The sequence below is a fragment of the Chiloscyllium plagiosum genome, chromosome 12, assembly GCF_004010195.1.
Source record: "Chiloscyllium plagiosum isolate BGI_BamShark_2017 chromosome 12, ASM401019v2, whole genome shotgun sequence".
NCBI classification, from domain to species: domain Eukaryota; kingdom Metazoa; phylum Chordata; class Chondrichthyes; order Orectolobiformes; family Hemiscylliidae; genus Chiloscyllium; species Chiloscyllium plagiosum.
Window position 1 is genome coordinate 26,546,645 of NC_057721.1, and position 27,143 is coordinate 26,573,787.

The following is a 27,143-nucleotide window of genomic DNA, read 5'->3' on the forward strand; positions in this document are numbered from 1 at the left end:
AGTATGGATGAGGTTGAACAAATCCATGAGAGTTATTGGGATCTTGTATATAAATGAAGAATTACCATTTTTTCCCAGGGAAGGGCAAGCAAGCCTGTATGTGATACTCAGGGTCCAGCCACACTCTACTGCTGGGAAAAGACATGGCCTTCCCTCCAGAGAGTGTACTAAGAGCCCACATGCTGATAAAAGGGACAGGAGGAAGGTCCATTCCCCTTTATCAAGAGTGTGTATCAAGAGTGTGACTTTGTATCAGGACCAGTGACCATGAGAGTCATACCCAGCATTCCTGCAAATAGCATCTCTTGACAATGCCTTTGCAGGAACAAAGGTAATTCCATCCCCAGTGGTCTTTGAGATATCTATTTAGGTTGGAGAGACCAAACAGCCACTAGAGAATATATCTGGCATTTTCCCCAATCAAGCGTTCACACAGTCTGTGGTCAGACAAGCTCAGCTTGTTGAAGCTGAGGTAGCACTGTAAGCAGACGATCTTCCAGTCTCTGAGGTAACTGCACAGAAGTTGGTATCCTGTCACCAAATCACCTTTTATTTTGTTGTCGAAAAGTGAGGTGCTGGAAAAGTACATTAGGTCAGGCAGCACCACGGAGCAGGAGAGTCGACATTTTAGGCATAAGCCAGGAATGTTGTGTTGTTTTGTTGTGCATAGTACACTGGCTGTGGCCAGCCAGCTTGGAGACAGTCCCCTCAAACTGAAGAGATTCTAATCTCCTGGTTATATTGGTCAGTCAGGGCTAAGTCCAGGAACATTGGCCTGGTCTTTTGCTTGCAGCTTTTTCTGCAATGTTTACGCCCCAAGTCTGGTTCCTCTGACTCAGACTCTGACACGGGAGGTGTGTACTGGACCATTGCCAGCCTCTTTTATCTAGAGCATCTAGGAAGAGATTCCTCTTCTTCTCCTGGTGGTAAAGGTTGCATCAATCACGAATTCCTAAATACTAGATGATGGGGATAAGCTTCAAGTTTCTGACAAGCCTTCCAGCTGTTCTGAGGGGCCAGGTATGTTTTGCTCCTAACCTGTTTGCAAGGTAACAGCTTTCAGGTGATCCACGTGTTTGTTCAGGACTGTATCACTGACCTGAACTTTGTCAGCCATGGGACATGACCTCGCGTCAACCTCACCTCACACCCATACAGGGCCATTTCCATGACTCCAGCCCAAAATCTCATTGTCTGAATGATGTTGCGGAGCTTACTCGAAGGGCCAAATAGCCTACTCTTGTTCCTAGTCGTTATGGTCTTTGTTCTTAAATTGTCTCATTGGTTGGCTTAAATGTTCTTGCTGCCATTTCACCCCTGACCCTCCACTCCCACCCTGCCAAGGCCTGGGAATATCAGGTTTAACTTGGTGTGGAGTTTTCTCCCTATCAGCAACTCTGCTGGAGCTAACCCTGTTGTTCGTTGAAGGGTGTTCTTATAATTGAACAGGAACCAGGACAGTTTGACATCAAGTCACGTTGTAGGCTACTTATTTAAACCTGCTTTCAACCTTTGGACTGCTCTTTTCGCTAGACCATTGGACGATGGATGGTATTGAGCTGTCCTTATGTACCGAATGCTATTGGACTTGAGGAAATATTTAAATTCCCCGCTAGTAAATGAAGTTCTATTGTCTGTAACCAACGCTTTTGGCACTCCATGTATCGCAAATGATGCTCACAGTTTCTCTACTGTTATCCCTAAGTTTGCTGAATGAACTTTATGCGTATCCAACATGAAAGGACCAGCATCATCGAATTGCAATCAAGTCCAGGGTTTTCTCAGCCATTCCCACGAATATGTGGGCGCTGCTGGTACCAATTTTTGTCCTTGTTGGCACTCTGGGTACTGCCCCACCAACAAAGCTATGTCAGCATCAAACCTTAGTCACCATACATTCTTGCCAATGACTTCATCTTGGAAACCTCTGGATGGTCCTGGTGGAGTTCAGTCAGTATCTGGTGGTGATCTTTACTTGGGACAATCACTCTTGCTCCCCATAGCAATATGCCATCCTCCATGTGATCTGGTCTTGCCAGATCCTGAAAGGTTTCAATCCTGCTCGCAATGGCCCTTCTATAGCCCACCACCCACCCCACTACCAAGCAGTCTGACTATCAGAAATTTTTCTGGGGAGTGGAAAAGATTCCAAGGAGTTCATAAAAGAACATCCTTGGTGGCTGCCCACCAAGCTGGAGCACAGTTAACACCAGCTCAATCTGCTCACAATGAGCAGTCCCACAATATTACATTAAAGATGAGATGCTGAAATGGAGAAACCTTCAAGCACTGTACCTATGAATGAACAGTGGACTGTGATCCATCAAGGTAGAGGTGCTGGTGAGATACTGTATGAAAATATTACAGATAGCTCACAAAATTCCAATTATTTGGTTTGTTAATACATGCAAAGTCCAAGTTTGCTTCAGCCAGCAATTATATTAGTCGCAGATCCACAAGGACGTAGCAAGGTTCTGCAGTACTTGCCATATCTGACAGGTTATGAGAAAACCCCGACCTCAAATAAAACCTTCACCTTTTTCAAAAAGGCTTGCCTTCTTATAGCAAGCTAGCTATACTATGAGGTGGATACTTTCCTTTAAGTTTAATCTGAATGTCAATTGCCCAGTTTCCTTTCCATCTGCATTAAATTAATCAAATTCTCTGCATGAGGCCAAAGTTACAAATGCAGCAATGAGTTAGACAAATGAGTTGGACTATGAAAAATTGTGTTCCATTATTTTAAGATATGTTTTCTTTTTCAATAGAATTGCTGGACTCTGAATTCACATTGTGTGCATGTGCTTACATGTTCCTTTAGAAATTTCTCTTTAAGCTATTCTGGGAAAACCCTTCACCTATTTAAAATAACAGGTTATTAGTTCTGCTAAACAATAAAGAAAGAAATTTCAGAAAAGCACATTATGTGTTCATATAGTATTTCCATAAAATGTGCATGAATAATCAAACTATTGTTACTTGTAAAGCACCTGTAATTAGGACAGTCTTATCTGTTCACAGGTTTGCATATTTAACACAGCAGACTCTGTCTGAATTAGTGAACCTTATTCTTATAGTTTCCTATGTTGATTTTGAAGGACAAGGATTGCATGAAGTACATGAAAAACATAATTATCTTTTCTTTCTCATCCTTCAAAGTATCACATTAAACCCAAATATTTTAGCAATTTTTAATGTTTTGACATCTTCTCGCAGTTGTTTTATGTCTATTTTGTAGTTATCACTTCAGTTTTCTTTAATTTATAAGATTTCCTTTTCAGTTTCCTTATATTCATACTCAGTATGACTGAAAAAAATCCCCACTGTCTTACCCACTTTAGCATGACACAAAATATTCTCTCTACTTTCAAATTATTCACAACTAAACTGATCTCTCTCAGGTTTTCAAGATCTCTCACACAACTCCTGAGTATATTCCTTTCTGCCATTAGATCCTAGAATTGTCTTTATAATCCACCAAATGACGAATCGTTTGTCGTCTTTGGAATAAGTAACTGCTGGGGTGAATTTAGATTTTCATGAAATATTTGACAGAGTGCTGCAAAAGTTTATTGCACAACAATCATATCTCATGGTGTAATACATTTACAGGGATTGAGCATCGATTAACAGACAAAAATACAGGCTAGAAAATGCAGGGCAGTTTTTGGGTTGAAAGACTGTAACTGCTAAGTTACCATACAAATCACTACCCAGGCCTCCTCAAGTTGCAATCAATTTAGTGAGATAAGTGTAATGCATCTTTGTATACTGACAATGCAAATTTACATAGATACTAAGCTATGAGGAGGATGCAAAAGAAAGAATTTGGTCAGGTTAAACCTATGGGCAAGAACATGGCCAGTGGCACACAATGTGGAGAAATGTGAAGACACTCAATTTGATACAAAAACAATAGAACTAACTGGGAAATGTGGAGAGTCAAAGGGACCTGGGTGCCTTTGTATACAAATTGCAATTTTTTTTCAAGTACAGCAATCAATTAGGAAAGCAAATCATATTTATGCCTTTGTGACAAAATGGATTGGAGTTGAAATACATTTTTTAATTCATTCACGAGATGAAGAGGCAAAGACATTCTAGAGGTAGGTAAGAGTGACAGGCGTTCCTATCAAGGTCACATTTTTCCAAGGCATTGCGGAGGCCTAGCAAAACTAGAATCAGTGGGTATCAGGGAGAAAATTCTCTGCTGGCTTGGAGTCATACCTGACACAAAGGAAAATGGTTGTAATTTTTTAAGGTTAGTCATCTAAACACCAGGACATCTCTGCAGGAGTTGCTCAGGATAATGTCCTGGGCCCAGCCATCTTCCATTGCTTCATCAATGACATTCCCTCCATCATTAGGTCAGACGTGGGGAAGTCACCGATGTGGGCACAATGTTCAGCAGCATTCACAACTCCTCAGATCTGAAGCAGTCCATATCCAAAATTCAAAAAGACCTGGACAATATCCAGGCTTGGATAATGGCAAGTAACATCTGCTTCACACAAATGCCAGGCAATGACCATAATCAATAAGAGACAATCGAAACACTGCCATTTGACATTCAGTGGTATTACTATCACTGAATCCCTGACTATCAACATCCTTGGGGTTACCATCGACCTGAAACTCAACTAGACTCATCATACAAATACAATGGCTACAAAAGCAGGTCAGAGGTTCAGAAAACTGCAGTGAGTAACTTACCTCCTGACTCCCCAATGTCTGTCCACTATCTACAAGGCATAGGACAGGAGTGTGATAGAATACTCCCCATTTACCTTGTCAGTTGCAACTCAGCAACACTCAAGAAGCTTGACACCATCCAAGACAAAGCAGCCCACTTGACTGATGCCACACCCACAAGCATCCACTCCCTCTACCACTGATATTTAATAGCAACTAAGTTGCTATTTTCTGTGCTGGCAGAGTGAGGCACCTAGTAGACATCTAATTGACACAATAGTGCTGCCAAAACTGCCCACAAAGGGTGTGAAAATTCCATGGCACAGAAATTCACCAAGACTCCTTAGGCAGCACCTTCCAAACCCATATCCACTGCCATCTAGAAGGACAAGAGAAACAACAGAGTCAATCTTAAAACAATCTTAGTCTATGAAAGTTTCAGATATGAAAGGCAAATTCTGAAAGTTGGATATTGACAATCCATTTTCACCACAAGCGGAACATTTCTGTACAACCATTAAGTTTTACAGCGAAACCAGGACAATTTCAAACAAAAACTATCCTTTCAGTCAAAAGACTAATTTCATAGTAAACTCTCCCAGTCTCTAACCAAAAGAAGGAAGTGCTCCAGAGACATTCTGAAGGCTTCATGAGGAGATTTAATCTTGCCTTCAAGTCCTGAGACAGCCTGACCCTGGATCACTGCGCATGATGTAATGAACTAATAGAGGCAAACACATTTCAGAGGCAGCCGGAAATTCCAAAGACAGGAACTGCCTGGGCTATCTTTTTCCATCTGCAGAACTCTCCAATTACTGATGGGTCTTAGTCGCCACCTATATACTCATCGTGACCTGACTAAATATTTCAGATAAAGAATATGGTTATCTTGGTTTTGCAGCAAGAAAAAGAAAGTTCATGAATCATTCCATTTTCACACAGCATAGCTCAAGCAAATAGTTAAACAGAATCACCTTATTAGTGTAAAGAATACACCTGTTAACTCATGACATACAATGATCCAAAAAATCAATACAGAGATATTAATTTGGAATTAATATTTAATACAGGATCTTTTATACCAGAGTATTTCCTGTAATGTTCTTTGTGGTGAGTTGGAGTGTGACATCTAATGTCAAATATTATGCAAAACATTATCGGTACAATGTGATTGAAAAAGGCAAATATGACTTTTATTATGTAACATTGATATTGTAGACGGCATATTAACTCTATCCATCCAGCAGAATTAAAATTCACATTCTTACCCTGGCACAGACTGACAACCACATTTCTTGGGGCCTTTTATGACCTGTTACAGATTGACCTAGAAGCCTGCTTAAGTCAGGCATCAGACTCTCATAAATCTGTGAGATTTGGGGTTCTGATGAAAGCTGTAGGAATAAGTGATTTTAAATTTCCAATTGGGCTCCTCAACATTGCTAATCACTCAACTAACTTCAAGTTGGAATCCAATCACTGCAAGAAGAAGACGTCCTTTGTTCAGTCAGGAGTAGGTTCCACAAATGGCTTTCCAATGCCAGCTCAATTATCTCCTGAGAATAGGATGCCTGTGAGGGATCACCACTCAAGGTAGCAGCTTTAGGGATAGTCTGTTGGATCAAGTGTAGTAACAAGATTGGTATTTCCTGTGCTGGCAGAGTGAGGGACCTAGTCAACATCTAATTGACACAATATGCTACCAAAACTGCCCACAAGGGGTGTGAAAATCCCATGGCAAACCTGGTTACTTTGGAAGCTTTAATTGGGAATCATACTTACAGGTACCTATAGGATGAATAGAGATTAGCAGAGAATAATAACTAAAATATACAAATCCTATGCACAGATAGTGGAATTTCTAAACACTTGAAAGAAGTTTGTCAATGCATTTTGATCATCTTGGCAACAAGATTCTCACAGTCGGCAAAAAAAAGACTGAAGTTTTCACTGTGTAATGCCATGACAACAGATCTGGCCCAAAAGTACTTGCACAATTTTTTAACTTTGAATTCCAAAATGTGTCATATACAAGAGGATTGCTGCAGAGGTAAGTCATTTGACGTACCCATCTGAACCCAAAATAGTTTGAGAACCTTGCCCATGGTCTGGTCTTAACAGTGATATGTTCCAGAATAGCAGCAACCATAGCTTCAATTTATGTTTTGAGAACCAGTTGTCCTTAATTTTCTTTTCTTTATTCTTTTGTAGAATGTGGGAATTCCTGGAAAGACCAGCAATTATGCATCCCCAGTTGCTCTTGAACTGACTGGCTTGCCAAGTGACTCAAAATGTTAGCTTGCTCTATCTCCATGGATGCTATCTGACCAGTTGTGATCCCCAGCATTGGTTGTTTTCAGTACAGATTCCAGCATTTGCAGTAATTTGCTACTTTGGGTCTGGAGCTATATATAGGTCAGACAGAACAAGAATGGGTATTTACTTCCCTAAAGGGCATTCGGAAACAAGATAGCCTTTTAAAAAAAAACAATTGATGATAGTTTCATGGTCATTGACAGCAACTTTAATTTCCAGATTCACTTATTAATTGAACTGAAGTGTCACCAATCACTATGATGGCCCTGAAGACCATAAGACATAGGAACACAATTTAGACCATTCAGCCCATCGAGTCTGCTCCACCATTCAATCATGGCTGATAAATTTCTCAACTTCATCTTCCTGCTTTCTCCCCATAACCCTTGATCCCCTTGATACTCAGGAACTTATCTATCTCAGTCTTAAGTATACTCAATGACCAGGCCTCCACAGCCTTCTGTGGCAACAAATCCCATAGATTCACCACTCTCTGGCAGAAGAAGTTTCTCCTTACCTCCGTTCTAAAAGGTGTTCCCTTTACTCAAAGACTATGTCCTCAAGTCCTAGTCTCTCTTTCCAATTGAAATATCTTCCCAACGTCGACTCTGTCCAGGCCATTCAGTATTCTGCAAATTTCAATTCGATCCCATTACATCCTTCTAAACTCCATGGAGTATAGACCCAGAATCCTCAAACATTCCTCATATGTTAAGGCTTTTAATTCCTGGGACTATTCTCATGAACCTCCTCTGAACATGTTCCAGGGCCAGTACATCCTTCCTGAGATATGGGGACCCAAAACTGCGTATAATACTTCAAATGTGGTCCAACCAGAAACTTATAGAGCCTCAGAAGTACATCCCTGCTTTTATATTCAATCCTCTCAAAATACATTCCACCTTTGCATTTGCCTTCCTAACTACTGAGCTGAAAATGTGTTGCTGGAAAAGCGCAGCAGGTCAGGCAGCATCCAGGGAACAGGAGAATCGACGTTTCGGGCATAAGCCCTTCTTCAGGAATGCCTGAAACGTCGATTCTCCTGTTCCCTGGATGCTGCCTGACCTGCTGCGCTTTTCCAGCAACACATTTTCAGCTCTGATCTCCAGCATCTGCAGACCTCACTTTCTCCTTCCTAACTACTGACTCAACCTGCAAGTTTACCTTGAGAGAGTCCCGGACGAAAATTCACAAGCCTCTTTGGACTTCATACTTCTGAATTTTCTCACCATTTAGAAAATATTCCATCCCTCTATTCTTCCTATCAAAGTGTATGACCTCACAATTTCACACGTTATACTCCATCTTCCACTTCTTTGCCCACTCTACTAACCTGTCCATATCCTTCTGCAGCCTCCCTGCCTCCTCAATGCTACCTGTCCCTCCACCTATCTTTGTATTGTCTGCAAACTTAGCTAGAATGCCCTCAGTTCCTTCATCTAGATCATAAATGTATAAGGTGAAAGGTTGTAGTCCCAACATTGAGTTTTGTGGAACATCACTTGTCACCAGCTGCCACCCTGAGAAGGACCCTTTTATCCCCAATCTCTGCTTTCTACGAGACAGCCAAGCTTCTATCCATGCTGGCATCGTGCCTCTGATACCATGGGCCCTTACCTTATTCAGTAGCCTCCTGTGCGGCAAAGGCCTTCTTGAAGTCCAGGTAGATAATATCCATTGGCTCTCCTTGGTATAACCTGCTCATTACTTCCTCAAAGAATCTGAGCAGATTTGTCAGGCATGACCTTCCCTTTATGAAACCATGCTGACTTTGCCCTATTTTACCATAAACCTCCATTGTGAAGGATTAGAAATCTCATCCTTCACAATGGATTCCAGAATTTTACCTATGTCCAAGGTTAGGCCACTTGGTCTGTAATTTTCCATCTTTTTCCTTACTTCATTTTTAAAGAGAGGGGTCTCGTTAGCGATTTTCCAGTCCTCTGGGACCCTCCCTGATTCTAGTGATTCCTGAAAGATCATCACCAAACCTCCACTATCTCTTCAGCTATCTCCCTTAGAACTCTGGGGTGTAGTCCATTTGGTCCAGGTAACTTATCCACCTTCAGGCCATTCATTTTTTCTAGAACTTTCTCCTTGGTGAAGGCCACTATACTCAGCTCTGCCCCCTCATTCCTTTGAATTTTTGGGATATTATTCATGTCTTCCACTATGAAAACAGACACAAAGTAATTATTCAGTCCCTCAGCCGTTTCCTTGTTCCCTATTACTATCTCTCCTGCGTCACTTTCCAGTGGCCCAATGTCTACTTTTGTCTCTCTTTTGCCCTTTATGTATCTAAAGAAACTCTTACAGTCTTCCTTTATGTTACTGGCTAGCTTACCCTCATACTTAATCTTCTCGCTCCTTGTTTCTTTATTTGTTGCCCTCTGTTGGTCTTTGTAAGCTTCCCAATCCTCTGGTTTCCCACTGCCTTTCACTACGTTATATGCTTTCTCTTTTGCTTTTATACTATTCCTAACTTCCTTAGTCAGCCATGATTGCCTCATCTTCCCTGAACCATGCTTCTTTCTCCTTGCTCTGCTACGTCTGTTAATTACTCCCAGAAACCCCTGCCATAACTGTTCCACTGCTGTTCCTGCTAGGCTCCTCTGTCAGTCAATTCTACCCAGCTCCTCCCTCATGCCTCTATAGTTGCCTTTATTCAGTTGTAATTGTAATTCAGTTGTATTACCTCCCTCTCAAATTCAATCATATTATGATCACTTCCCCCTCAGAGTTATTTCACCTTCAGCTCTTTTATCAAGTCTACCTCTTTGCACAACATTAAATCCAATATTACCTGTTCCTTAGTGGGCTCCACCAGAAGCAGCTCCAAAAGTCCACCTCATAGACATTCCACAAATTCCTTTACTTGCAAACCAGTGACATCACCATTACACCTGTGTTTTCCCCTTAATGATGAAATCATCATGGTTTGTATATTACATTGAGACTGCTGGATTTGTCTCCTTGCTGATTTGTATCACCTCTGAGCCGGTGCTTAGGACTGGCAAATTGCAAGGATATAGACAGCTCTTTATATCAATCAAAAAAAAGCAACTCTCTGTCTACCACTTTAGCATCCCTTCAGTGCCAGAATTACACTACCTTAAAATTTGGCAAGAACAAAATGCTCTTGCTGCTGGAAATTAGAATTAAAACAGAGAATGCAGAAAATATTCAGCAGGTTGGCAGCAACTGTGGAAAGAGAAACAATGTCAACATTATGGGGTAATGATCTTTCATCACAACCTTCAGACACCAACAGACTAGACAGCAACAACTTGAATTGATTGGGCATCTTTAATGTGGAAAAATATTAGGTGCATTGAAGGTGCATGAGGAATAAGAAACACACACACAACGGTAAGAATTACTTCTTTAATTACATAGATCTCAGAATTAATCTTTTTGCATGCAGCAGCATAATTATTTTAAGATGAAATGAGAGAATTGAGATTTCTATTATTGAGATCGGGTAGGATTCCTTTGGAAACAGCTCTGAAGGAAGCAGTTGAGGATGTGGATATGGCCAGCTGTGATAGAAGAATTTCCATTTCTCTCTGCAGCATCCTTTTTTCTCCCCCTACAGAAAGCAATCAGCTTTAAGATACTGCCTCCTTTCTATAACTGAATACTGATGATGTCTTGACACACCTCCTCTCCCTCCTTTGCAATCTCCTCCTGCTGTGGGGATAGAGAGCCATCACCTTCTTCATCATCATCCTCTTCAGCTTCAGGAAATGTTAATTTGTTTCTGAATAGTAACATTGTGCAGCATATGGTGAGCTGAAGTGCCATTCTTGACTGTACAGAACTCCCATTTTTATATTCATTTTCAAATATTTAACCAGTTGCTTTGAAATTCTCTTCCAGCCCCTACTTTGACAGCTACTTGTCACAAAAGTTTCTTCATTTTAACAAATCTCTGTACGACACAATATATGCAAGAGCTTTCTTCCTAATGTGATTAATTGCTTTGTTCGTGAAAAAAAATGCCATTGTTAATTAAACCCTCCAAACTATTCATAACTTTGCAAATCTCTATTAAACCTTCTATGACCTTTTCTGAAAAAAAGTTTCAATGCTAGCAGCCTTCCTTCAGAACTCAGAATTGACATTTCAGGTAATATTTAAAACGTGATATGTTTGAGCCATTTCTGATATGAACAAACTTCTTGAAATGTAGTACTTAGGATGTCCTGTAATCCATAGAATAAGTAATATCTTGCAATAATTCTGTAAGCTCTTTAATTTTCTATGCGCCATATGCAAAGTCAAAAATCCCTTTTCTACTATTTTACAGTTAGTCTGCTACTTCATAACCTTTAAAAGTGCTCTTTCCAAAAACTAATCAGCTATCTAAAAAGTAATTCAGGACTGTGCTTAATCAACAATTTGTGGTAGAAAATGCCACTTTGTAATTTTCCTGTCTGCATTTATTCTTAAAATTTCCCTTTAAACTTAACATTGTATGAAATTCTTACTGTGTTACTGACCACTGAAAACAATTGTTCTTGAATGTAGAAACACAGTAAATAGAAGGAGTCAGCCATTCACCCCTTCTGGCCTGCTTCACCATTCAATATGACCTTGGTTGACCATCCAACTCAGTACTCTGCTCCTGCTTTTGCCCCACACCCTTTGGTCCTTTAACACTAAGAACTATAGCTAATTCTTTGGAAACATTGAGCAGTTTGGTTTCAACTGTTTGGATGAAGCAATTTCTTTTCATCTCAGTCCGAAATGGCCTATCCCATACCTTCAAACATGACTTTTGGTGCTGATCATATTAAATGGTGGACCAGGCTCGAATGGTCAACTTCTGCTCCTGTTTTCTATATTTCTGTATTTCTAAACCATAGTCCCCACACAGTTGATGGTCTGGATATTTTGTGAAGAAGTTAGATGATGGTCTCATTTATCCTGCTTTAAGGTAGTTATCTCTGTAGGGGTTTTCTTGAAAGGTTGGCTCCATTTAATGGCTTTGTACATTACTGTAAATATTCAGCTCTCACAACATCTGTAGTTTCAAGTCACTGAAAATTTGCTTTATTTTTATTTTAAATCTACATATTAGTTTTAAGCTGGTAAATTCTCAAAGCCTTTTTAAAATAATGCATAGCTCCATTATTAAAGGGTTAATCATTCCAGTATAAGGTATCATTTTAACTGTACTACAAATGAACTCTCTGGAAAATTTAAAAAAAAATTCATAGATATAGCCTAATTTGTTTAGCTTTTTGTTATTGATGGAGTGTTTTAAAAATAAATGTTACTTGTACTTTCATTGCCTCTTTTATCACTTCATTTTAATCTGCTTTGCTCTGTTTTATTTTGCTTCCTTGCTGGATTTGACATTTTACTCAGTATTTGTGTTCACTGACCTAACACAAAGGAAGAAATCAATCAGTCCTAGAACATCTCTGCAGGAGTTCCTCAGGGTAGTGTTCTAGGTCCAATCATTTTCAGTTGCTTCATCAATGATTTCTCTCCATCCTAAGATCAGAAGTGGGGAGTGTTGCTGATAACTGCACAATGTTCAGTGTCATTTGTAACTCCGCAGATATTGAAGATGTCATTGCTCCCTTACAGCAAGACCTTGAACATATCCTGTCTTTGGCTGATATTTAGATGTATAAATTGCACCAAGACAAACCAGACCATGACCATCTCCAACAAGAGTGCATCTAACTATCACACCATGACATTCAATGATTCTACCTTGGCTAAATCCCACACTAGCAACAAGTACAGTGCTGCCTTTGACGTAAAGCTAAACTAGATCGGCCAAATAAATACTGTGGCTACAAGGGCAGGGCAGGGGTTAGGAATAATGCACCGAGTAACACATCTCCTGCCTCCCCAATGTCTGCCCACCATCTATAAAGTACAAGTCAAGAGTGTGATGGAATATTCTCCACTGTTCTAGATGACTCACCTCTTACAGGATATATATTTTTAAAAAGCTTTATATAATCCAAAACAAAATTGGGAGCTTAATTAGCACCCCATCCAGCACCTCCATCACTTCCTCCAACACTGGATACATTGGCTGCAGTCTGTACCATCTATCAAAGGCACTGAACAATTCACAAAGCCTTTGATGGAATTTTGTAAACCTGCTCTACCAGGGTCTGGAAGTGTTAATACTGAGAAATGCCATGATCACCATTTCTTATGGTAATGCCACATGGACTTGTGGACAGAACAGCTTAGGATCACAAAGGAGTGAGACCGATGATACTGAAGTGATCACGAATGTAACCTCTAATTAGCAGCTAACATGCAACAACCTATTTCTTGTCAACTACAACAGTCCATTCTAGTTAGACTGGAAAGTGGTTTTCCTCCACTGTACTAAACCAGCAGGCCCAGTAGCTTCCTACACTTGAAGAGAATGGTGGCCACAAACTTCATGATGAGCAGCAGCTCATACAGCGCAGTGGGTTTGCGCACTCATATAACAGGGTGTGCGCTTTTTATTGGACTGCTCATTCTACCTGGTGAGCCATGATGAGAGATTTTCATCAGGTCTTTCCTGCTCAAACAGGACAGTCATCAGCAGTGAAGAGCTAAAGATTTAAAAACCCTACAGCAGAAACTCTTCTGGTAATCCTCAACAAAGAAGAATATGCCAATGAATGGTACAAACATTTGAAATCTGGTGAGAGATATGCTGCAACAGGATTGTGTACAACTGCCTCAAGGACAGTTGGTAACTTGAAAGGAAATACAGACAGCTTTGAGAGGGGGTAATCTCTGGGAGCAGCCCCAAGTCAGATTTTAGCAATGAGTGAAAAGATATTGGAGCTTGCATGGGGAAGGCTGTAAATCCTTGTGGGTTAGTGGAATCTTCAAAGAAGGACAATAATCCTGCCTCACAATGCCAACAGTTAAAAATGACTTAAAGCTCAGATCAAGCAATGCTGCTACAGTGAGGTATGGCAACAGAAATGGAAGTATAGGGCCACTGAGTAAACATTAATCTAAGCTTGCAGACCCGGGGACAGCACAAAGCTTACAGTAAAAATGATAATGTTGGACAAATTAAAAGCCTAAGGAGAACTGATGAAACGGTGGAAGCAGGAGTCCTTTACAAATTTCACTAACAGTAGGACTCATACAGTGAAGTCAGAAAAATATTTTTCATCAATTTTGGCCATAAAGGGCTGAAGCCACAATTTTATCCATTGTGGCCACAGAAGATCAAAGCTTCCATTTTAGCCATGGGGTGGTGTCACAATGTTTGTCTTTTTACAAGGTTACTATGCCCTTGACTTTTTTTCCAGACAGGGGGTAATTGGCCAGGCTCCAATGAGGCTGGGTTGAAAGTTTTATTGGGGCCCTTTTTGTTTAACCCTAACAGAAAATATCTCCAGCCTAAGACTTTCATGTCTTAAAACAAAACTGTATCAAAGAGGAGTGGCTGTGTAGCTAGCCTTTGTTCAGATTGGAGTTATTGATTCCGTTCAGCAGCAGTGTGTGTAAACAAAAGCCGCTGGTAGAAGTCCAGCCTGGTATTCTCTCTCTCTCTCTCTCTGACATTATACCTGGAGTCCCTGGTTTGTTTCATTTTTACTGTTTGTGCTAAGGGATGTGTCTATTGGGACTGTTGCAAGTATTTTCAGAACAGCATAATTAAGGTGGGATAGTTTGTTGGGTTTTGGATAGGAGAAGTTATCCAATATTCTATTTTCTATTCTTTGTGTTTAATTCTGTCAGATCAGCTCATTCACTCTGGGAATATCTACTATACACTTACATAAAACAAATATCAAAGTTATGATCTGGGCTACTTGCTTAAAAATGTTTTGACAGGTTGGGCCTGGTCCGTAACAACGGCCACAATCCTTCCACTTAGCAGCAAAAGATGAGAAAAATCTCTCATACAATAGCAATTATCTTAATATTGTGAAATTAAAATCTATTTTGCATGCAAAATAAAAATCATATTGGATTGACATGGCATTACAGATGGACCAACAAGAATGGAAAAAATAGGAGAAAATAATTTTCCAGATACGTAAGAGTTTCCAAATTAGATAATAGATCAGAAGCTGAACAAGTAAATATGACGCATAGTTGGGATTAAAACTGATGATGTTACAACTCACTAAGTAGCAACAAGTATTTTTGAAAAGATAATGGAAGACTCAACAATTATTTCAATCATAGAACAAATTAAATTCTTGAGAAGGAAGCTAACATAGAAGAGATAAGAATTCAGAAGGGTTTATCGATGGTTTTGTTAATGATCTCAACAGATTAGTGGAAAATTACAACAATGGGACTTATATCAGAATTCATAACAGATAGTCCTGTTGTGGGAATTATTGATGAGTCTCTTCAAATTCATTACAGTGTAACAAAAAACCATTCCGATTATGACCAAAGCAGAGTCTGAAATTCTTACAGGAGAAGACCAACTTTAGCACAGGAGATCAGAGAAGTTCATTCAATTATTAAGGGACAAAAAGGTGGGGTTCATCAGAAACCATCTGCTGAAGGAGCAGCACATCGAAAGCTAGTGCTTCCCATTAAACCTGTTGGACTATAACCTGGTGTTGTGTGATTTTTGACTTTGTAATGTCCTGTCAGCGCATTAGAGCAAAGTAATCTTACAGTTACAGTGTCTATCTATTAAAAGTGAATATTTTATATTTCACACGGCAGATCACTTTGAGGTAAAACAAAAGAAAAACCTGTGTGTTCCCAGGGGATACAGATGATCCAAATCTCATAATTGGTAAGCTGATACTAAAGTCAATGGTCATCTCACAAGTTTCATGTTGGACACTGGACTGACGATCATTATATAGGTAATAACCCATGGTTAAGGAAATACTGTCAACAGTTAACAACACCGAAAATATTTGGTCCTGGAGACATGGCATTTCAAATGAAAAGTATACTACAAGAAACTATCCAATATAGGAGTGCCACATCTTGGAAAAGGTTACTTGTAATCAAGAATTCACATTATTGAACAGCAAAGCATGTCCTGACCTCGCACTGACTGCTTATTCACAAATGGACAAAGTTAAACAATAGAAGCAAAGGAAATGTTGCCAGCAAGAATAGCCTGATTTATTTAAATATTTTCAAAATCTTAATAGTACAGTGCAATTGAGAAAATATTGATAAACCTTTATGTATTCATGTCGCAAGGAAGATTCTGCAAGTTGAGAAGTTTGTAAATGCTTACTGTATCCGAACCTAATCAAACCTGTTGAATATTTGTGTTGACTTTATACAGCTCAGCAAGCTGGTGCTGAGATGTCCACTCTATGTCTACCATTGACGAGTGTGTAACTAAGCTGTCTGCATGTAGCATTTTCAAGAAAATTGTCAAAAGTAGTGGATTCGGCAAGTGCTATTGGACAAGCATTCATTACTCAATTTGGGATACATTGTTTCATAGATTACTTTTTGGGATCACCTCAATCCTTGGAAAAATGTCCAGGAAAATATCCAGTGTTTCACATGGGAGTCATGTGCTTTATGAATATGTTGCCGGTATAGGGAGAAACAGTTGAAAAGCATGGTTAAAGAATGAATGTAATCTTAAAGTGTTTACAAGCAGATGAGCTCATCCTTAACAAGAAGTGTGAATTCTCCGAGCAAACTATCCTGCTCTTTGAATGAATCATCATCAGTGACAGCAGGAAATTAAAACCATTATGGAATGGCCCACTCGGAAGGCAGTCAAGGACTTTCAGAGTTGTTAGGAATGGTGAATCAGTTGATGAAACTTTTGCTTCAATTGGCAACTACAACAGAACTTCAAAACAACGCAATACGAAACAAGGATGGCATTAAAACGCATACCATGGGAATATATTTCACAGTATCAAGGACATAGTGATGGCCATGACTAGTTAGAGGACTACAGTCTATTCTTTTCGGCCATAAAGGCTGAGGGTTATAGCTCTTTCAGGAGGTTGGTGTTGCAAACTGGACTATTACACAATGTGAGCATTACAAAATACAGAAACACGATATGCTATGATTGAGATAAAGGCACCCTGTCAGTATGGGCCTGCAAAAGGTTGACAAAGTAGATCATTGATCTAAACATGGCCATCACAAACTTATAGTTTCTCCACTGGATGAGAAGGAACTAGCAAGGGTACCTCCAAAATACAAAGATTTCAACACATCTCATGTGACATGCCAATGAAATAGCATACAAGCAGGGAAAGCTACAGGTGATGACAGATATGTTCAACAGAATGTCAGTCGACAACCCTACCAAGCATGATATTGAGCTTATTCATATAACTGCACCATGTGTGATGAGAGGAGTTGGTGTACATATAAATGTGCTTTGAGCAATGATTTTAAAATTGTGGCATATGCATGTTGGTTCCCTTTGTAAAGGGTTTTAAAATAATTAGGTCTAATAGTCCTTCCAAAATAACGACCTACTTCAGAATGTGACAGAGAGCAGGGACCCCATGGAATGTTAATGGAAGATTTTGTTGTGGTAGTTTACAACAGGTAATGCAAGCATTAATGAAGGCCATTTGTTTGCTTTCGGTTCAGAATAATGAAGGATTGATGCTTGGTATAGAAAATCAAAAGATTTAAGATTGTCAGGGTTGTTTGGAGAAAATCTGACTGGTATCAGAATTGAATATTGCTCTTCTTCTGGTACAGGGTATGGGATAGTTCGGGGAAAACAAGTCACACCAGTCAGCGAACTTAGTTTGTGAAAATTCCATATTTGGTCAAAAACCTGGTGGTTCTAAAAGCTAGGAATTGCTTCTCTCCTGGAATAGGTACAGGACAGTTAAGCAGCTTATAGATAGCATGCACTGCTGTCACTGAGCATCAGTGCTGGGGGGGCCTGGACACTTGTGGCTACGATGCCAATCAAGCAGGCTGCTTTGTCCTTGATGTTGTAAAACCTCTGGAGCATTGCTGAAGCTGCACTCACCCTGGCAAGCGGACAGTATTCCATCACATTCTTGATATGTGTCTTGTAGTTGGTGGAGAGGCTTTGGGGAATCAGGCGGTGAGTTACTCGTGGAAGTATTCCTCGCCTCTGAGTGGTACGCATTCACTATTATGCCAGTATAACATACCATGACTATGAATGTAATCATTCCAGGTTAACATGAAATATTTGCAATGAAAGTATCCATGATATGTTAGTTTTGCTACAGTTTGCTCCTGAATGCTTCATCTCATTTCCAGCCAGTTCTGGAGAGTTCACTGGGATTGCAACAATCAAACGGAGATGCTGAACTTGGGATTAGGAAGAAAACTGTAAAATTATAGATTCATCACACACCAAAGTAGTCGAGCACAATTAGAATTGTTGACAGGCAGAAAGCTGAAGACTCAACTCCTCTTCACACTGAAGAACTTGACTCCATATTTACTACGTGAAAGTGAGGACTGCAGATGCTGGAAATCAGAGTCAAGATTAAAGTGGTGCTGGAAAAGCACAGCTAGTCAGGCTGCATCGGAGAAGCAGGAAAATCATTCCTGATGAAGGGCTTTTGCCGAAAACATCGATTTTCCTGCTCCTCGGATGGTCCCTGACCTGTTGTGCTTTTCTAGCACTACTCTAATCTTGACACCATATTTACTATTACAGGACTATCAAGGCATATATAAGGAGCAGTCCTACCATATACAACACATCACCCTGTAATAGGCACTGTCGCAAGGTGGTTCTCACATTTAGGACAAAGACATGTGCATCAAGGATCTGCACAGAAAAGGCACTGTCATCCAATAAACTGAAAACCAGTAGAAATTGCAGACTATGCTTTCTGAAGTGTGTCATATGAAAGAATCACGTGAACTTTATCCCTCCCAGGTTTGTCATTATCCACTGATCGAATGGGACAAACATATGGGAGCTTGATAATGCAAGGTACATACAAAACTCAGACTATCAAGAAGAGAATGTAAGTCAAAGCTCCTCAACAGAACAATTAGCAATCCTCCAAGTCCAAAGAGAACATGACAGAATGAATTCTGGGAGATTAGTGAAACCTGAAGAACACTGAAATGTCAGAGATTTGGAGAAGAGGAGAAAGATGGAGAAGTAGTAGATGTAATTATATACATAAACATAGAATATTCTGGATCAAAATTTGCTTGCTGAGCTAGAAGGTTCATTTTCAGACGTTTCATCACTTTACTAGGTAACATCATCAGTGAGTCTCTGTTGAAGCACTGGTGTTTTGACCCACTTTCTATTTATGTGTATAGGTTTCCTTGGGTTTGTGATGTTATTTTCTGTGGTGATATCATTTCCTGTTCATTTTCTCAGAGGGTGGTAAATGGGGTCAAGCCAATGTGTTTGTTGATAGAGTTCTGATTGGAATGCCATTCTTCCAGGAATTCTCATGCATGCATCTGTTTGGTTAGGGATAACACATCCATCCTAGGACAAGCCAAACAGAGACATGCATGAGAACTCCTAGAAGCATGGTATTCCAACTGGAACTCTTTCAACAAGCACATTGGCTTGGACTTCATTTACTACCCGCTGAGAAGAATAACAGGAAATGACATCACCAATTCAAGGAAACCTAAACACATAAACAGAAAGTAGGTTATAATACCAGTGCTTCCCTGGAAGCTCACTGATGATGTTACCTAGTATTATGACAAAATGTCTGAAAAATGAATGTTCCAGCTCAGCAAGCAAACCTACCTCCAGAACCTAAAGTTGAGCTACAAATCTTCTCCAAACTCAGTCATGTATAATATTAATAATAAAAACACTTGGGGAAAAGGAAAATTGCATATAAATCTGGGGTGGGGAGGGGCAAGTGTTGTATATAAACCTAAAAAGTTTCATACTGAGTGTTAGAAGCACAATCCAACATGGACTTGTGAGTGTAACAGCTTCATATCTCAAAACAGTGAAAGCCCACAGCTGCATCTTGTCAAAGTCTCTGTAACAATGCCCAAATGTACAAACGTAACCTGTAATTGGTTGCTAATATGCAATAAACTCTCTATTGTTAACTGCAGAAGATTCTTCTCAGTAGACTAGGAAGTGGTGTATCGCTATCAAACCAGACGGAGGAGGACATATGTTCTCCTAAACAAATGTATGGGATGCTACCACTTAAAAGATGCCCAACAAGCATCACCCTATCCTGACTTGGAACTATAAATGATGAAGGGCTTATGCTCAAAATGTCAACTCTCCTGCTCCTTGGATGCTGACTGACCTGCTGTGCTTTTCCAGAGCCAGACTTTTCAACTCTGACTCACCAGTATCTGCAGTCCTCACATTAAGTATAATTGTCAGTTCTTCACTGTAAAGGGATCAAAATCCCAGAGTTCTCTGTGGGTACCTATACCACATAGCCTTTAGTAGTCCAAGCATCCGGCTGACTACCACTGTATCCAGAATCGTTACCGATTGGAAACAAACGTTGCTCTTGCCAGTGACATTCACATTGCATGAAAGAATAAGAAAAGGGGGTCAGTGTCATGTAACCCCATATCACATTTATACATTATACAAATAAGGTTCTGACCAGTTATTGAAAATTGTCCCTTGCTTTGTACTTGGGTAAACCTGTTGTGAAATATTCTGAACATAATGTACTGTGCACTGAGATAAAATAAATATGTTTGGAAAAGCCCAACTAAATAGTTCATGGAAAAGAGAATGACAGGTGAGTTATCGCCAGTCTTAGACATTGCTAGTTTTTCATGTTTCACTCTATGCTATGTCTTCAGAAAATATGAGAAAAAAAAATCCTGGTTAATTAGCTTAGCCTATTGTTTGGGTATCTATTCATTGAAAATCAGCCATTATCCCATGTTACCACCTCATTACAACTTTTCCATAAGCTAATAGTTATTCTGTATATTTGCTGGCAATTTAAGGCAAACTTTATATTTGTACAACATAATAGTGTTATAACACAGGGTAAACTCTCCTGCTTAATTTAAAACCGCTAAACAGAAAAGATTTATCCGTGCAGTGATCTGAAAATTCGACAAGCCAAGAACTAGTTTAAGAAATAAAGTTGTTCATTTTTACTTAAAGTTTAATAGAGAATAATTAACTCACAACTATTTACAATTCCTTCCTCTAACCTATCTTTTACCTTCCCTTCTATAATACTAGTCCGATAAAAATCCTGACTATGATTTACAAAACAAAACTTCTTATCAGTGGGCGGCACAGTGGCACAGTGGTTAGCACTGCTGCCTCGCAGCGCCAGAGACCCGGGTTCAATTCCCGCCTCAGGCGACTGACTGTGTGGAGTTTGCACGTTCTCCCCGTGTCTGCGTGGGTTTCCTCCGGGTGCTCCGGTTTCCTCCCACAGTCCAAAGATGTGCAGGTCAGGTGAATTGGCCATGCTAAATTGCCCCTAGTGGGGGTAAATGTAGGGGTATGGGTGGGTTACGCTTCGGCGGGGCGGTGTGGACTTGTTGGGCCGAAGGGCCTGTTTCCACACTGTAAGTAATCTAATCTAATCTAATCTAATCTCAAAACCAGGCAGCTTTCGTTTTCTCTGAATTCTGGAATTCTTTTCTTCTTCTTAGGGATTTCTGCTTCACAGCTTACTGATTGATAAAGGTACTTTTAAGAGAACTATGTTTCAGACATTTTATTTTCACGCAGGAAGCTTGTCAGTTCTTCTCCCAACTGTTCAATTTTCCACGGTCTTATACCCCCAAAGCATCGGATTGTGTCATTGGCTTTTAAGATTGTCAATATACTAAATTCAAACTGGATTAGAGTTTGATATTGTTCGGAGTATAATTTAAACTGATTGGCCTAACTGGAATCTGTTTTGTCGCTTCCAGGCAACCAACTCATTGAGTTGTTCCACCAAACGTTCTATTATGTTTCTTTTCAGAACACTGTGTCAGGTAGTTCTGTTGCTTTTAACTCTCTTAAAGGTACAGTTCACCCACATCTTCATAACACCTCCCCCCTTAGGAAAAAAATATGGCTTCATTTTTTCTCTACTTTTTAAACAGATTATCCTAACATATAGACAACATTAATAGAAGTTCACCTTAACTTATTTCCATATGCCTGCATATATATATAACATTAAATAAAGACAAACCTCATCTAAACTTTATCAGTTAAATCTGCAATAACACATCTATGATTACATTCTTCTGACCTACAATATGTATGATTTTTAAACTAAAGTCTGTAACATAAGACTCCCACAAAATAGTCTCATATTCTTGTCTTTAAAGCATTCTAAGAATGTAAGTGGATTGTGATCCATGTATACAACTGTCTCCAACACATTGTTTGTGACTTATACATTAAAATGTTGTAAGGCCAGTACCAAACTCAATAGTCCTTTTTTGATTGTGGTGGATGTTGATCTTCTTTGAAAAGTAACCAACTGGCAGTTCAATGCCATTCTCATCTTCCTGTAGCAGTACAGCTCCAAATCCTATGTCACTCGCATTGATGGTGACTTTAAAAGGTTTTGAAAAGTTTGGTGTAGCTGAAGCTCGTTTGGTGGTTAATATGGCTTTCAAATTGTCAAATGTCTCCTGGCATTGTTCTGTCTCCCAAAACTTTGTGTTCTTCAACAAATCGGTTAATGGTGCCACTACACTGCTGAAGTTTGGAACAAACTTCCAATAGAATCCACTGAGTCCTAAGAATCAAAGTACCTCTTCCTTCAAGGTTGGTTGTGGAAATTGCTAGATGGCCTTCATCTTTGCATTCCATGGGGTCAACCTTCCATGACCAATGTTATGTCTCAAGAACGTCACCTCTATTTTCACAAACTCAGTTTTATTTAAGTTTATCACCAGTTTTGCTTCTCGAAGTCATTAAAAGAGCTCTGCCAACTGTACCACGTGATCTTTCCAGGACTTACTAATGATCACTACATCGTCCAAATATACTGAGCAGTTTGTTAACCCAGCCACAACTCTGTTCATGAGTCTTTGGAATGTGGCGGGTGCGTTCTTCATTCCAAAACGCATCATGTTAAACTGATACAGCCCATTCGGGGTTACAAATGCAGGAATTTCTTTTGCCGACTCTGATGAAGGTACCTGCCCATTAAGTCCAACTTGTTGATGTATCTGGCTTATCCGACTCTCTCAGTACAGTCCTCCAATTTGGGAATTAGATGTGAGTCCGATTTTGTAACGGCGATGATCTTCTGATAATCCACGCAGAATCATTGAGTCCCATCTGGTTTGGGAACTAAGATGGTCGGCGAACTCCACTCAGTCTGGCTTGGTTCAATGATGTCTTTGTCGAGCAAGGCCTCCACCTCCATCTGGACCTGTCTGGCTTTGAAAGGATTAAGCCGATAGGGGTGTTGTTTTATCGGAGCAGTTTTCCCTACATCTACTTCATGTACAATAGCATTAGTCCTCCCCGTCTGATTCTTATATATGTCCTTATACTGCAGTAACAAATCTTTCAACTACATTCTATGCTCCTGAGACAAGTAGCTTACTAACCTATCCCACTCCTCGAGGACTTCTTCAATGTTTAATCTATTTTGAGGTACCTCAAAATCCACATCATCTGGATTTGATTCCTCACTCTGCAGGGCAGTAACTAACATCTGTTCTGACAGTTCTTTCTCTCTAGTATAATACAGTTTCAACATGTTCACATGACATACCCAATACCTTTTCATTTTTATCTGGCATCTTTACTCGACAGTTTACCTACTCGACTTTTTCTCAATTTGATAGGGACCACTAAACTTGGCTTTGAAGGAATATCCTAACAGTGGTAGCATTACTAACATGTCATCCCCTTGAGAAAATGTCCAAGTCTCAGAGCTTATATCTGCCACCTGCTTCATTCTATACTGCGCCCTCTTTAGGTGCTGTTTCACTCACTCACTTACTCCATTTAATCTCTCCCTCACCTCCAAGATCTCTGACTTTGGTCCTGTCAATTTTTCTTTAATTAATTTCAAAGGGCCTCTCATGTCATGCCCGAATATTAACTCGAAGGGAGTGAACTGAGAAGATTCATTTGCGGCATCTCTAATGGCAAACAATACGAATGGGATACCTTTATCCCAAACATTTGTGTCATACTGACAGTATACTCTCAACATGGTCTTCAAGGTCTGATGCCACCTTTCACCTTGGATTCAGGATGATACGCACTGGATATAAAGTACTGTACGACTAAGTTATCCATAACTGCCTTAAACAGCCGAGCAGTAATGTTTAACCCTTTGTCTGACTGAATCTCTTTGGGTAGCCCATACCATGTGAAGAACGCTACTAACTCCTCTACTACCCTTTTTGCCTTAATACTCCAGAATGGAATCGCCTCCGGAAATCTGGTAGACACATGCATTATGGTTAACAAGTACTGGTTCCCACTTTTAGTTCTCGGGAGGGGACCTGCACAATCAATTACAACCCACATGAAAGGTTCTTCAAATATGGAAATTGGCAACTTATGTGCTGGTTTTATTACCGCCTGTAGCTTACCTACCATTTGGCATGTATGACATGCTCAGCAAAAGTTCACTGCATCCTTGTGCTTTCCAGGCCAATATAATTGTCTTTGTACCTTAGCCTGAGTCTCTCATACCCCTGGGTGACATCCTACAGGTAGTTCATATGCTACCTGTAACACCTCCTGTCTGTATGTTTCCAGCAACACAATCTGGTACACTTCGGCCCATTTGTCCTCTGCACTGACCTGCCGTGGTCTCTATTTCCTACTCAGGATTCTATCTTTCAAATAATAAACCTCCGGAATATTCTCTGCCTCCTTTTCAGAGTATGCACCCACATATATATCTTTTATCATCTTGTCTTGCTCTTACAAGTCCCTTAGCCTTTCAGGACTAAACACTTCTGTCTGACCATCTACCTGTTCAGGTTTTTCCTGCAGGATTATGTCAGAGTGTCCACTAACTGAACCTGAACTCCTTCATCTTTCTCTTTACTTTTCATTTTGTGCTGTGACTTATGATAATGGGATCTGGTTACTACATATTCTGGGAAAATACCAGGTTATTTCTGTTTAACCCCTCAGTTTCTTGGTCTTCCTTGGCCTTCTCCACAACTAGGGGTGTCACTCTCACCTTGAATTCTGCTGAATCATTCCAAAGAACAAACTGAATTCCTGGAACTGACACTCTGCCAAACACTCCCACTGTAACTTCCTCAGTTTTGAGTTTGCATTCCAACCTGATCTTACATAGGGGAATGTTATATTTCTGTCCATCTATCCCACAAATTATCACACACTCAGGTAACAGATCAGAAAGAGTGCATATTTGCTCATCCCTAACTATCAGTAACTGGTTAGATCCTGTATCTCACAAAATTATAATTTCTTGTCCTTCTCCCCCTGTTCTTTCTGAGTAAAGTTTTCCCACAGAGACAAATTATTTGTCGAGATCAGGTACTAACTCCATACCCAACCCCTGCCTTGGCTATGTGCACTACTGCAGCTCTTCGGCTCTTCTTGGGGTCTCCTCTACTACCTTCACTCATGCCACTGGCTTAGCTTCTTTTACCACATCTTTACTCACAGTGCCTTTCTTTAATGACCAGCACTGTGATTTTATGTGTCCCACTTTACTACAGTGGGAAGACCTGAAGCCTTTCATCTCCTTCCCACCTACTGGGCTTCTTTTTTATCCTGTGATAAATTCTTAGCAATGCTCTATACTCTTGCTTTAGTAGTGTAGGATTTCCCCTTCTCCCAACTTCTATCCCTCACAGGATGAAATTCTGGCCAGAAGCTTATCTTATGCACCAACACGCACTCATCTGCTAATTCTGCTGCCCTTCTCACTTCCTGAACTTTCTGTTCCTCCACATGAATTTTACCATCTCTGGAAGTGAGTTTTTCAACTCCTCCATCAGAATAATCTCCTTTAGAGCCTCAAAGGTCCTATCTATTTTCAAAGCACACACCATCGATCAAAATTACCATGTTTAATTCTTTCGAACTCAACATAAGTCTGAACTGGTTCCTTCTTTGTGTTTCTGAATTGCTGTCTATATGCTTCTGGTATGAATTCATAACACTTAAAATAGCCTATTTAACGTCTTCATAATCTCTTGACACCTCATTGGACAGTATGGCAAATATATCACTAGCTCGGCCTTCCAGTTTAGTCTGAGTTAGCATTACCGATAAATCTTCGCATTACTCCATCTGACCTGCCAATTTTTCAAATGAAATAAAGAAGGCTTCAGCATCTTTCTCATCAAAATGTGGCAGAGTTTTGACATATTTATACATATATTTGCAACTTAGTCAGCAAAGTCAAGTTAACAGGATGGAGATTAAAAGAGAATGTAGTGATATATATATCACTACCATCTCTTTTAATCTCCATCCTGTTAACTTGACTTTGCTGACTAAGTTGCAAATTCTCAAGTTCAAATTCTCTTTTTGCTTCACTAAGAACTTTCTCTCTCTTCCATTCTCACTTTCTTCTTTGTCTCTTTGCTCAGCCAAGAACCTTCTCTCTCTTTCTCCCTCTCTTCTCTCTCTCTTTCTTTTCTTATCTCTCTTTCTATTTCTCTCTCCCTCTCTCTCTGTATTTATCTTCGAACTCCATTTTCCTCAATTGTAATTTAAGTTTTTCTCCCTCTCCTGCACTTGTCTGTTTCTCTGACACACCTAAGTAACCCCCTCACAATTTCAGCTTTACTTTTGTCCTTTAAACCCAAATCTAACATATTTGCTAATTCTAAAATTATAGTCTTTTTTTCTTCTAAACTTTCTTGGCAAATTTGAGAATCATCTTCAAATCCCAGGACCTCTTTAGCAATTTTAAGAGCCATTTCTTTCACTTTTAATTTAATCAACCACAAGTCACAAAAAGTAATCAGATTGACTCACCTGAGTTTTATTTGAAGGACTAGGACACTAACCTGCAAGTGTTTAAATCTGCTGGGATTTTTAGTACTCCGAAATCTATTCAAATCTGTCTAAACCAGTTCAAATCCCAGATGAGCCCCCAAACTGATACAACACAAGGTAAGTTCTCCAGCGTAATATAAAACCAGCAACACAGAAAAGATTTATCCCGTGCAGTAATCTGTGAAAATTTGATAGACCAAGAACAAGTTAAAGTAAAAATTAACAACTTTATTTCTTAAAATATAACAGAGAATAATTAACTAACAACAATTTACAACTCCTT

The 27,143-nt window shown here is 39.7% G+C and overlaps 1 protein-coding gene across 4 annotated transcripts in view; it reads right to left on the reverse strand.

The window, feature by feature from the left end:
* The window catches only part of il1rapl1b (interleukin 1 receptor accessory protein-like 1b), a 1,390,568-nt gene that overhangs the window by 782,843 nt on the left and 580,582 nt on the right, over window positions 1-27,143 (reverse strand). The gene's annotated exons all lie outside the window — the stretch shown is intronic.